This window comes from Ornithorhynchus anatinus, chromosome 5, assembly GCF_004115215.2.
Source record: "Ornithorhynchus anatinus isolate Pmale09 chromosome 5, mOrnAna1.pri.v4, whole genome shotgun sequence".
Lineage (NCBI taxonomy): Eukaryota > Metazoa > Chordata > Mammalia > Monotremata > Ornithorhynchidae > Ornithorhynchus > Ornithorhynchus anatinus.
In genome coordinates this window covers 90,548,453-90,561,903 of record NC_041732.1, presented here as the reverse complement: position 1 = coordinate 90,561,903, position 13,451 = coordinate 90,548,453, and the positions used below count along the sequence as shown (strand labels likewise).

Genomic DNA, 13,451 nt, shown 5'->3' with positions numbered 1-13,451 from the left:
GGAATAGAGTGAAATAATTCATCATCTATGCAGGTAAAGCTCCAGTTACTCGTTTGACAGTATGTCATCAACATTGTTTCAACATTTCATAATTAGAACCAGATGTGCCTTAACGAGAATTGATTATCCCACCTCCATCGAATAATGTCTTGAATTATAAATGAAATGCATATTTGGCTAACTTCTAGGAAAGCAGAAACCAAACTTTCTTTGCTGCAAGCTGTTTACCAAGTGCCTCAACATTCAAATCTATAAACACTTGGCAAGCAGTAACCCCTGCTGCGACCCAGCATTGCCAGGGCTGGGTAATGGATGATCAGTGCCAGGGGAAAACCCATCCAAGGTTCAGGGTTAGAGAAAGCAGAGCAAATTCTGCTGTTGCCAAAAGGTTTCTCTCTTTTTCCTCTCTTTTTCCTCTCTTTCTCCTTCTTTTGCCTCACAACTGGGCCAGAATATGGAAAAGTGACTTTACCCAGAACTAGGTTAGGCAAAATAAAAAGTCATCTGAGAGAAGAGAATGACTTCTGCAGCTAAGGGAAGTAAAGTAGGATGGACCATAGTTTGGAAATTGGGAACTTTCTGAAATCCTCAAAACAGCTCAAACAGCTTAGTGGTGAAATGCTTTAGTGAATAGATCAATCAGTATACCGATCAGTGATCATTAATAAGTGCTTTTTTAAAATGGTATTTGTTAAAGTCTTACTAAGTGTCAGGCACTGTACTAAATACTGGAGTGGATTCAAGCTAATCAGGTTGGACACAGTCCATGTCCCACATGGGGCTCACAGGCTTAATCTCCATTTTCCAGATAAGGTAATTGAGGCACAAAGAAATGAAGGGACTAGCCCAAAGTCACACAGCATATGAGTGGCAGGGCTGGGATTAGAAACCAGGTCCTTCTGACTCCCAGGCCTGTGCTTTATCCATGAGGCCACACTTAGTGCTTATTATGTGCAGACCACTGTGCTGTTTGGGAAGGTACAATATAATAGATTTGTTAGACATGCTCCTGGCCCACAAGAAGCTTACAGTCTAGAGAGAAAAGCATAGAGCCTCCTGACACCTGATCATCCCAGCCCAGAGTCTCAGGGAAAAATGCTACTTGGTTTGGTGAGCCCAATCTGTCCCGGCCTGGCACAGTATTCAAGCCCTTGGAACCTGGGAGGATAGGGGAGCTGGGAAATTCCTGCAGCCCAAACCTGGTGGTGGCAGGAGCTGGGTTATTTGTTGTTGTGTTATTTGGGGTCTTTGCTGTCTTAGAAAATCTATCAATCAATTGTATTTATTGAACATTTACTGTGTGCAGAACATCATACTAAGCACTTGAGAAAGTACAGTATAACAATATAACACTCCCTGCCCACAGTGGACCTAGAGGTGGAGACAGGCATTAATATAAATACATTTATTACAGATATGTACATAAGTGCTGTGGGGCTGATGTGGGGTTGTGGTGGCGGGAGCTAGGGTGGGGGGGGCTGAATAAAGGGAGCAACACAGAAGGGAGTGTGAAAAAAAAGAAATGAAGGCTTAGTAAGGCTCTTGGAGAAGATGTACTTTCAATAAGATTTTGAAAGTGGGGAGAATAATTGTGTGTCAGATAGGAAGAGGGAGGGCATTCCAGGCCAGAGACAGGACTTGGACTAGAGGTTGGCAGTGTGATAGAAGAGATCAAGGTACAGGAAGTAGATTAATATTCAAAGAGCAAAGTGTGCCTGCTGAAGTGTCAGTGTACTATTGCCTGGGGCCTTGCAGGGATCTCAGAAACTCTAATCTTGGGGAGGGGTCCAGGAAATCTCCAGAGACCCTGCCCACACTACATCCAGCCAAGGGGTATAGGGAATCTGCCTAGCTGGGGCCACTACATACAGAGGCATCCAGCTGACACTTAACAGAAAAAAACAGAGTCCCAGAGCTATCTGAAGCCCGAAGCCATAAAGCAAGCGATAACCTGTGCCATTCGACTTTCCACTCCACAGCTCTGGTCTCCAAATGTGCCGTGCCCCCATTTTGAAGAAATATTTCATTTACAGATATCACAAAATGTACAGATATCCCAAAATATCCAAATAGCTGGGAATGAATATTTAAAAAAAGGATATACCAGAAGGTAAAAGATGAAAGGGTATGTTCCTGTTTATTCTGATCAATTTTTGATCCCTTTCCCCCTCAATCACTATACAAAGACTTTAGCCTGTGAGGTCACTGATTCAGTAAAACAGGACTGGTGTTGTGTTTTTTGCTTGCATTATCACCTAACACACTCCTCTTTGATTCTTTGCCTCTTGGATTCTCTGCAAGCCCCTGTTAGAGTGAAATAGGATGGGTGGTTATTCTTGCTGAACCCTCACCCCGAGAGTATCCAGAAAGAGTGGAGTTATCTGCCTCATGAGACTGTAGACTGTAAGCTCCTCATGGGCAGGAATCATGTCAACTACCTCTGTTGAAATGTACTTCCCCAAGCACTTAGTACCACTGTACTCTGCAAATAGTAAGAGCTCAGTAAGTACCAGTGGTAACTGAGATTTAAACCATATGAAATGTAGGAGATTGCCCCAGCTCTGGCTGTGGCTAAAACTTGCATTAAAAGTGTACAGACTGGTGATCTGTGGGGCATTTTAATATTAGGGCTTCTCTGTCTGGTATCCACTCTTACCTCCCTGAATTTCTAAGGAGGGTACAGGGAGAGGAACAGTAGCATTTCAGCAATGTTGGTCTCTCAGGTGTAAGGAACGGCAAAGTGAAAGACAGCAGTGGGTGTGGCTATCACACCCTGTGTGAGAAGATCCTCCTTAAGGGATTAGATTCTTCTTGTTCCCTTTTCTGGAATGCATGTCAGCAGCAGAGGTGGGGACACCACTTGGATGCAATTTAGCAGCTAGATTCCTGCATGGGCCTGTTGGGCTGGGGTAGACTATCTCCCCTCGCTGCTACTGACCTCACTGAGCTGGAGGCTGAAGTTGCAGTCCCTGGAAAGTGTGGCAGCTGGGCCACTACTACTATGCTGGCCCCTGGTATCACTCCTTGTGTCTACTGGGGCTAGGGGTCCAAGTTTCTCCTCCTTCCTGCCCTCACAGAAGGGTGTGCTCTGGCACTGAGCTGTCCTAGTTGGTCTAATCTTGGCTTCAATCTGTGGGTCGGGAGCGCTCTGGTTGCTGGACCAATTGAAGAATTGACCCTGGGTTCTGGGATAAATGGGGAGGCTTGGGAAGGGAAGTTGGGGTTGAAGTCCAAGGTCTGGCTGGATTAGTCCAATTCCATGCGGGCAGTGCTCTGTAGCCCAGGACACCTAACAGTGGGCTGCCCTCTGGTGCCCCTGTCCCTTAAAGCACAGCTCATCTTCTTGAAGCATTGTTTGGTCCCCAGCTTTCCTCTCCTTAAAACTCTCCACTGGATTCATGTGTCTCTCCACATCAAAAAAAACAACAAAAAAACCCAAAACTCCTCTCAACCGGCTACAGCACTCTCCACCATCTGATCACCTTAATTTGTCTTCCCCAATTCAATGTTCTAGCTGTACCTCCTTTTCAACACCTCCCTCTCAACTCTCCCCACTTAGCCCCCTTCATACTATTCCCCTTCCTCGGAGCTCCCTCTCCACATCAGACAGACTCACGCTCCCCCTTCATTCAAATCCTAAGATCCCACTTTCTCTTATGGGTTTTCCCTGATGACTTTCCCAGCACCTTGAACCTTATTAACATTTCAGCCACTTAAGAACCTATGTCCTGTCTTATACCATCGAGTCATTTCCAACCCATAGCAACACCACAGATACATCTCTCCCAGAACTCCCCTCTCTCCGTTTGCAATCATTCTGGTAGTGTACCCATAGAGTTTTCTTGGTAAAAATATGGAAATGGTTTACCATTGCCACCTTCCATTCAGTAAACTCGACTCTCTCCCAGGACGCTGCTGCCCAGAACAGGTGAGTTTTGACTTGTAGCAGATGGCCTTCCACTCATTTGCTACTTCCCAAGCTAGGAATGAAATGGTTATGCCTCTGCCTGACTGTCCCTCCCATAGCCGAGACTGGTAGAGTACTGGAAACTCTCCAGGTGTGACCCTGAGAGGGCCCCATATATGCTTCAGTTTGGGAGGAAACTGCGTGTGCACCTGTCCCCACTGGATAGTCCACTCCCTGTGTACAAATCCCTTCCTTCTACAAAGCTTCATAGAAAATCCCACTTCCCTCTTCCCTTGTGCTGACCCCTGCTCAGAAGACTGGGAGACATGATCGATCAGTAGCCACTAAAACACATCCATTTGCTATTTCATCTTGAAGGACTTCTCCTGATTAACATTTCACAATGCAAAAATGTGTCAACCCATTTTGGAACTGAGAAACCTCTATGTGTGCTGAAGGACAGAATTACACTGTGGATACCAGGGAACAAATTAGATGTTATGCATTCTGAGAGGATTGTACATGAGATTTTTTTTTCAGGGTTCAAGGTATTATGGAGGATATTTGTTGGTCTGGACTCTCTCTGATTTACCTTGTCTTCAAATGAGCCAGAATACTTGAACATTATTTTCCACAAAATATAGCAGATGGATGGCTGTGTTTTCTCACTACCCATCTCATGGGAATACTATGGCAATGTGGTAGACATTCTGGATTCCTCATGTTAAGATGTGACATACTATAAAGACAAGTTATTATCATCATCTTTGCACCTATTTCTTTAGTGCCTCATTCTTTATATAAATTCCCATTTACTTAACACCAGTAATGGAAGAATTAACTAGTTAACATCCATAAGGTCTTTGAATTCTGGGGAATTTCTATGAAATTAAAAGAAATATGATTATTATTAACCTAATGCATTATTTTGACACCTTAACTCTCTTTCCCATCAATAGTAGATGTGAACAGTTGATCAAATTCACCGTGAACTAAAACAACATTGTAACATTTAGCTGCTTTTGGAAATGGGGTTTTAAATATATATGTTCTTCATGAATTGGGAATTGAAATGTCATTTAAATTCAGACTCTTATTTAAACCTATTTCAATTCCACATTATTTCGGTTACACTTAACATAAAAGGATGTGATTAAAATCCTCAGTTTCATCCTGGTTTATGAAACTAAGTGTTTTGCAAAACATCCTCCATTACGAGGAGAAAGTAATAAAAAGAGAGAGGAAAGCCATTTTTTGAGCTTTGAGACAAGACTACATTTAACTGTTTTCACTCATAATTTTACTAAAACAAAAGATACACCTACAATAAAAACTGGGGTTGATGTTTCATATAAAGCTTATAAATATTTACAATCCCCCAATAAATAAGATTTCCCCTTATCTAGGAGTTAATATTCCTCTCTAATAAGCTGAATTCTACATGTTTTTGCTCCAGTAACAGGCCAGGGGAGAAAGAGCATCAATCAAGATCAAATTAAGGCTACAGTTAAGGAAAAATCAGGATTAAAAGTCGTTAATGCTGAATTTAGAGAGACGTAATAGATGTGACTGTTCTTTTGCCGGGGGGCGGGAGGACCCTGGCACAATATTCAATTCCAAAGCAATCTGCCTGAAAAAAAAGTTTCAGTACAAACTGAGCCAGTTCTAATTATTTCATTGCTCTGCACAACCTTTGGGCAAAATTTAACTTTGAACTTGATGCTGCTGGCAAATTGGCACTAACACCGTTGAATAAACTGCTAATTACAGGACTACAAGCATTTGTCAGGCCTAAGCAATGGATATTAGATAGCAACCATTGCATAGCTATTCAGCTACTAAAGGAGTTTATTTCCTTTCACTTGTATTTTATAACCATATAAAGTTCCAATCAATATCACCATCATTTGTACATTTTGCTTTCTTTAGTGATGAATATGCTTTGGTAGAGGCCTCTATGGAAGGAAGAAAGGAACAGAATCTAAAACAGAGATCTGTCCTGGGTGTATTTTCATGGAGTCTGGTTTGGATCAGAGTAATTGGGAATGAAAATTCAGACTGTATCTTTTAATTCTGTTGTATATTTTTAAGTCCTCAGTACAGTGCTCACAGTAAGTGTTCAATATATGCTAATCTCACGTGATATTGTGTTCATTACTTTTCACCTTTTTTAAAGTAACAGGATCCTATTGTCTTTAGCTTCAGGTTTATCCTGCCAATGAGTGATTGCAATCCAGGAGCAGTCGGACAGAGGAAATCCAATAACCATGGATCAAAGGAGACATGAGTGAATCTGGAGAGAAAGAAAGTCCAGCAGAAAGAGGGAAAGGAGAGGCTTGCCCCCTCTGTGCTGGGAAACTCATTCCTGGAAGGACAGGATAATCAAGCTCCATGCAATATTAATGAAGAAACCAAAGCCCATTGGGAGAGAACCTTGTGTCATATACTGTTTGGATATAATCAATCAATCATTGGTATTTATTGAGCACTTAGTTCTTTTTATGGTAGCTGTTAATTGTTTACTATGTGCCAAGCATTCTACTAAGTGGTGGGGAAGATACAAGCTAATCAGGTTGGAAACTGTCCACATACTACATGGGCTCACAGTATTGCTGCCTACTGTGTGCAGCAGAGTTGGTAGACATATGTTTCCTGCTCACAACGAGCTTACAGTATAAAGGGAGAGACTGGCATAAATTCAAATAATTTACAGATATGTACAGAGATGCTGTAGGACTGAGGGTGGAGCAAATACCAAATTCCCTAAGGGTACAAATCCAAGTGTATAGATGAAGCAGAAGGAGATTATAGATGAATAAGAAGGAGAGGGAGTCTGGGAAAACACTTACTTGGGGAAGGCTTCTTGGAGGGAACATGACCTTACTAAGGCTTTGAAGGTGGGGAGAGTGGTGGAATTGCATCTATGGAGGGGAAGGTAGTTCCAGGCCACAAAGAGGATTTGGTAAAGGGTTTGGTGGTGAAACAGATGAAAGTGGGCCACAGTGAGCAAGCTGATACTAGAGGAGCAAAGTTTGAGGGTTAGGAGGTAATGACAGATCAGGAAGGTAAGGTAGGAGGGAGTGAACTGATTGAGTGCTTTAAAGCTGATGGTGAGGAGTTTCTCTTCGAAGTGGAAGGGGATGGGAAACCACTGGAAGTACCTAAGGAGTGGAGAGATGTGGACTGAACATTTTCTTTAGAAAAATGATCTGGAGAGCAGAGTGCAATATGGACTGGAGTAGGGAGAGACAGAAGGCAGAGAGGTCAGAGAGAAGGCAGATGCAGTAGTCAAGGAGAGATAGAATACATGTTTAGAATACGTCTAGACTATAAGCTCGTTGTGGGTAGGGAATGTGTCTGTTATATTGTTATATATAAGCACACAGTAAGCACTCAGTAAATATAATTGATTGATCAGCATAGTAGAAGTCTGAATGGAGAAGAAAGGGTGAATTCTCTCCTTGGCCCCTCTAATCTGGCTTCCCCACTCTTCTCTCCACAGAAACTGCTCTCTCAAAAGTTACCGATGATCTCCTGCTTGCCAAATCTAACAGTTCCTACTCCATTCTAACCCTCGGCCTCTCAGCTGCCTTGGACACTGTTAACCACCCACTGCTCCTGGAAACAACTAGCTTGACTGACAGGCACTATCCTCTTCTGTCTCCTCCTGTGTCTCTGGCTACTCATTCTCAGTCTCTTCCGTGGGCTCCTCCTCTGCCTCCCACCACCTATCAGTGGGGTATCTTGGGGCTCAATTTTGGGTTCCTTCCTATTCTCCATCTGGACCCACTCCCATTACTTCAATTATTATATCTCTGAAGATGATTCCCAAATCTACCTCTCTATCCCTGTTCTCTCTCCTTCATTATAGTTTCACATTTCCAACTGCCTTCAAGGTATTTTTTTTTTGCTGACACCTCAAATCTAACATGTTTAAAACAGAACTCCTTATCTTCCCAACCAAGCCCTGCCCTCTCCATGACTTTCCTGTCTACCATCCTCTCTGTCTCATAAGTCCATAACCTAGGCATTACCCTTGACTCATCTTTTTCATTCAACCCATATATTCAATCTGTCACCAAATCCTGTCAGTATAACGAATACAACATCACTAAAATCCACCCTTTCCTGTCCATCCAAACTGCTACCGTGTTAATCCAAGCACTTATCCTATCCGGCCTTGATATTACATCAGTCTCCTTGATGACCTCTGTATCTGTTGTCTCTCCTCATACCAGTACATATTTCACTCTGCTGCCTGGATCATTTTTCTACAAAAATGTTCAGTCCATTCTTCCCCACTCTTCAAGAACCTCCAGTGATTGCCCATCCACCTCTGCATCAAACAGAAACTTCTTACCATTGGCTTTATAGCATTCATTGTTTGCCCCTTCCTACCTTTCTTCCCCGATTTCCTTTCACAATTCAGCCCACACACTTTGTTCCTCTAATGCCAATCTACTCACTGTACCTCAATGTCATCTATCTTGCCACCAATCTTTGGCCCATGTCCTGCCCCTGTCCTGGAATGCTGTCCCTCTTCACATCTGACAAAATGATCACTTTCCCAAAGCCTTCTTAAAAGCACATCTCATTCATTCATTCATTCAATAGTATTTATTGAGCACTTACTATGTACTAAGCGCTTGGAATGAACAAGTCAGCAACAGATAGAGACAGACCCTGCCGTTTGACGGGCTTACAGTCTAATCGGGGGAGACAGACAGACAAGAACGATGGCAATAAATAGAGTCAAGGGGAAGAACATCTCGTAAAAACAATGGCAACTAAATAGAATCAAGGCGATGTACATTTCATTAACAAAATAAATAGGGTAATGAAAATATATACAGTTGAGCGGACGAGTACAGTGCTGTGGGGATGGGAAGGGAGAGGGGGAGGAGCAGAGGGAAATGGAGGGAAAAGAGGGTTAAGCTGCGGAGAGGTGAAGGGGGTGGTGGTAGAGGGAGTAGAGGGAGAACGGGAGCTCAGTCTGGGAAGGCCTCTTGGAGGAGGTGAGTTTTAAGTAGGGTTTTGAAGAGGGGAAGAGAATCAGTTTGGCTCTGGACTAAAATCTCATTTCCTCTTCTTCTCCTCCCTTCTGCATCACACTTGCACTTGGATTTGTGCCCTTTATTCACCCCATCCAGAGCCTCACAACACTTAAGAACATATCTGTCATTTATTCATATTAATATCTATCTTTCCTTCTAGCATGTAAGCTCACTGTGGGCAGGGAACGTGTCTACCAACTCTGTTACATTGACTGTACTCTATGAATACAATAAATGCTCAATCAAGATGAGATTGATAGGATTTTAGTGATGTTGTGAAGATAGAACCAAAAGGATTTGGTGACAGATTAAATATGTGGATTGTGTGAAAGAGATGAGTCAAGAACAGTGTGGTAGTTATATGGAATGTGAATTTTGTCAGACTAGGACATTAGTATAGGCTCCTTTATCTTCCCTCATAGAGACCATAACACTAGGAATGAAGAGGGATAGTGTGGTGGAGAGGGTCATGGAGTTAAATTGTTCAATTTTTTGGAGTTTTCCAGAATGGCCTACAAACACCCTGGGCTACCCTGGTTAAACTGAGTGATCTGATCAACCTCATCTTACATGGCAGCCTAAAATCCAGCAGAACCTGCCATGATAATTCACAGATTAAGGCCCTACCCTAATTGTCTGTGCATTTGCTTCAGGTATTGGTGATGAATAATTTCACATTCTTTTAGCACTGGACAAAGTCTCCCTATGTCTCCCTCAAGAGTGAAGATTGAAAAAATAAGTCCCCTTTTCCTTAACTGGGATGACTCGGAGGGAGCTTTGGCTTCTCTAAGGGGCCTTGAAATAGGATAGTCCCTCTAACCTGGGCTAACTGGGCAGAGCTGGAAGCATGTTGAATTATAGCTGACTTCACCATTTTCTCCCTCTAGCTGCTGATGCTCAAGGGAGAAAGGCAGATCTGTAGGGGGAGATTGAAATCCTAGAAGCTGTAGGGAACATCAGTGCCCAACTTCTCCAGGCCTGCCTAATGGATCTGGGGACAGAGGGGACAATCTGGTCAGGAACTGACTTTCCTCAGGGGATAGCTACTTGTGTGGAGAAGCAGGCACCTAGCCAAACCCAGAACAGTGAAATCCACTGGCTTCAGAGGGGCTTAATGCAGACTTGAGTCCCAGCAGGAACTGCTTGCTCCAATATTATTGCTCCACTCTGCTACTGTGTCACTCATCCAGAAAGTCTGGGAGACTTGGACAGATGCCCCTGCAGAGGCTGAGAGTTGCAGCACTAGTAACCAGCCACAGGACCAGTGTGGACCAATTGAAAATACCTACGGTGCCTTGGCATGTTTTCTTTACTCCCCTGTGCCTCTCCCCTTCCACCCCAGCATTACTCACAACTCCATTCTTCCTATCTGCATGTCCTAAAAGCTTACTGTGACTGCAACGAGGAATAATTAAACAAAGAAAACTGCCAGAAATAACTTGGGACCAGTTTGACCAAAACATAAATTGTTTTCTTGGGAACATGCCAGCTGTCTTGCCTGTCCAAAGCTGTCACTTTGGGTTACCTTCACCTCAGTTGCTGACAACATTGGGCAGCTAAGAATGAAGGAGGGGGAGGGGATGCGAGGGGGATAAAGAGAGTGCCTGAAAGAGTGGAGATTTAGAGGATCAAAAATACCACCATGGTCTCAGAAGGACACAGTTACACTTATACACACACACACTTGTCCACAACCATTCTCAATGAATGAATCAATCAGTCATATTTATTGAGTGATTACTGTGTACAGAGCCCTGTACTAAGTACTTCAGAGAGTACAATATAACAATCTCTCCAATGGTCTTTGCTGTGATATCCAGGTGAGAACTGAAGACTCCACTTGGGCTTTACCTGAGACAGGGAGAAAATTCAGAAGCCCACTTCCCTCTTGCTTATGCTGGAGGGGTATCATGGAAAGAGAAACAAGGAGGGTAAAGAGAAAACAGGGTCAGAAGCTGCAAACATTAAGTTCATTCATTCAATAGTATTTATTGAGCGCTTACTATGTGCAGAGCACTGTACTAAGTGCTGGGAATGAACAAGTTGGCAACAGATAGAGACAGTCCCTGCTGTTTGATGGGCTTACAGTCTAATCAGGGGAGTATTAAGTATGACAAGACAACAAGTGACAACTTTTGTCTACATAATTAGGCCAGGACTGTGAACCCTGCATTGACCTTTTCAGCCACAGATGCATTCACAGGTGAGCTTCATCACAAGCAGTAAATAATGTATGTATTTAGACACACACATACTTTCTCTCTCTCACACACACATACGTAGCCCTGGAGTTATAAGAGTGCTGGATGGCTTTCAGCTAGCCACCCTAATATCATCACCTAGCTTTTCTCCCATTCTATTTCCTTCCTCTGCCTATTGGTCATCATTAGTGTGCTTTATTTCTGACCAAAGGTCTTTGGGATGCAGGGACTCCACATCAATCAGACAGAATGAAGACCAATGAAGCCAAAAAACCATCTCTTTCCAGCCCAAGAGGCATATGAATGTGAGCTAGAGGTAAGAGTTATTGAGAGAGGATTTTGTGCCTTTCTGGTGGTGGACTCTTCTGCACAGTGAATTCTATGAGCTCCGATATTTACAAGTATATTTTCTAAAATAGCCTGAAGCCAAGTTCATTCTGATTGACTTTAGAGGTTGCTTTAGAGGATCAAGGGGATCACACGCCAAACCAACCCACTCTCCCCCCAACCCAGCTCAGCGCCTGTTCAATCAAGTATTTTGGAGAGCTCTGTAATAGTGATAATGATGTAATTGCTTACTCTCCTTTGATTTTGCCAGGGTAGGGCACTAGACAGGAAGATTTTCAAATCATTTCAGAAACTCAGAGAATCATTCCCAGTGGTCAAGAGCCAGGGACTGTTGTCTGACCATCTCTTTTCTAATCTTCCCCTATGAGTGACTGTGTTTTAAATGCATGTCATATATTCCTGGAATTTAAGAGAATCAGCTTTCCTTAGAGCGGCTGAGGAGTTAAGTTTGGGGTCCACAGGTGTTACCCTTTGCCGGTTCTAGCAATTCTCAGGTTTCCTTGCATGTGTGGGGGTAAGTGAGGTGACTGCCAAACAACAACTGAAGTTTCCAGGGTCTAGCTGCCTCAATGCGTCTTTGAAAGAGACCCATGAATCAATCCTATTTGATTGGTTTTCTAATCCAAAGAACTGAAATGGAGTCAGGTGGTATGTGTCCTGAAAAAGAAAGTCACATGTTTACAGCATAACCATACCAGGGGTCTGAGGTCCTTTCAAGAAATTATCACTGTGGTCTCCAAAGCAGGGAACTTTCTGGTCTCTGTGATGAGTGTTTCTTTGTCTGGAGTTTCTCTGCCTTCCCCCGAAACAGCTGTGTTCAGCTACAGCTCTTGGCTGCAGTAAAGATGTGGATGGAAGCACTAAATCTCAATCAGCCAGTGGACAGAATGCACTCCCGTATCTTTACCACAGGACCATGGGCCTTTTCTAGATCGTTCACTGGCATTGTTAGGAAGGAAGAAGAATTAAAGCACAAAATTGGATATGTGTAGCTCACCTGACAGATAAGCCAGTTGCCAGTTACATCCAAAAGAGTGTCTGCGTTTATGAACCACCAGGAATGACGTGACTATTCCTATGCCTTTTTCTCCTCTATCATCAAGGCCTGGGGTTAGGGGCTGATTAAGCCCGCTGCATGTTAGTGATTATATTGCCAAGGCAATAAGGGATGTGATTTCCCTGTGGTGGCAATCACTAGTTCTGATCTTTCAGATTTGAATAGTAATCAAATAGCATTTCTGAGTTCTTGGAGCTGTGGGGGCACAGTGAGAGTTGCCTTGCATAAGTTTTAATTATTCCGGCTCCCGCCTGCTTCCTGGGGTGGTCCCAGTGTCATCTTGTGTGTGACTGGGTTCAGGTCTGGTTGTCTGGAATGCAGACATCTCAATCTTTTGCTTGTCCCAACCTAACTGGGGAGGTCCTCCTTCTTAGAGGGTTTAGAATCGTCATAGAGACTCAGATACCCATTTTGGTGGAATTGTTTTCATGTGAGAGTTGAAAAAATTGGAGTGGTAGTTCTGTATTTAGGAAGAGCCACATAATGGTACTTGGAAAGAATAGGTTACTGGATGGGATTGGGGGTGGTGTTTCTAGGATTCTCAGCTCTAACTCCAGGTTGAAATAGCCCCCAGAGTCACTAGGAATTTCCTGGCCTTGTTAACCTTTACTGGGTCCTACAGTCCTCCTGTTAATCCCACCCTGGATTTCCAGATTTGGGGATCCCTACCTATTACAGCCCAAACACCTGCACCCTATCAGTGCCTCCACCACCCATCTCCAACTCAGCTATCTCCCCAAGGCAAGGAGATCATTCAGGGATTAGCCAGTCATTCCTCTCCCAGGTCTGGCTACTTGAAGGTTGCAGAGAAAACATTCATTCGAGCAGCTTCCCAAATCCATGTTTCACCCTGGCGCTTGGAATTTCTCCTCCAGCCCTACAAT

The 13,451-nt window shown here is 43.4% G+C and overlaps 1 non-coding gene across 1 annotated transcript; it reads right to left on the bottom strand.

Moving 5' to 3' along the window:
- Positions 1-3,938: 3,938 nt before the first annotated feature.
- On the bottom strand, positions 3,939-4,076 carry LOC114812539. Its single transcript, XR_003760190.1, has one exon. It is a non-coding gene; the product is annotated as a small nucleolar RNA SNORA7 (small nucleolar RNA).
- Positions 4,077-13,451: the final 9,375 nt, after the last annotated feature.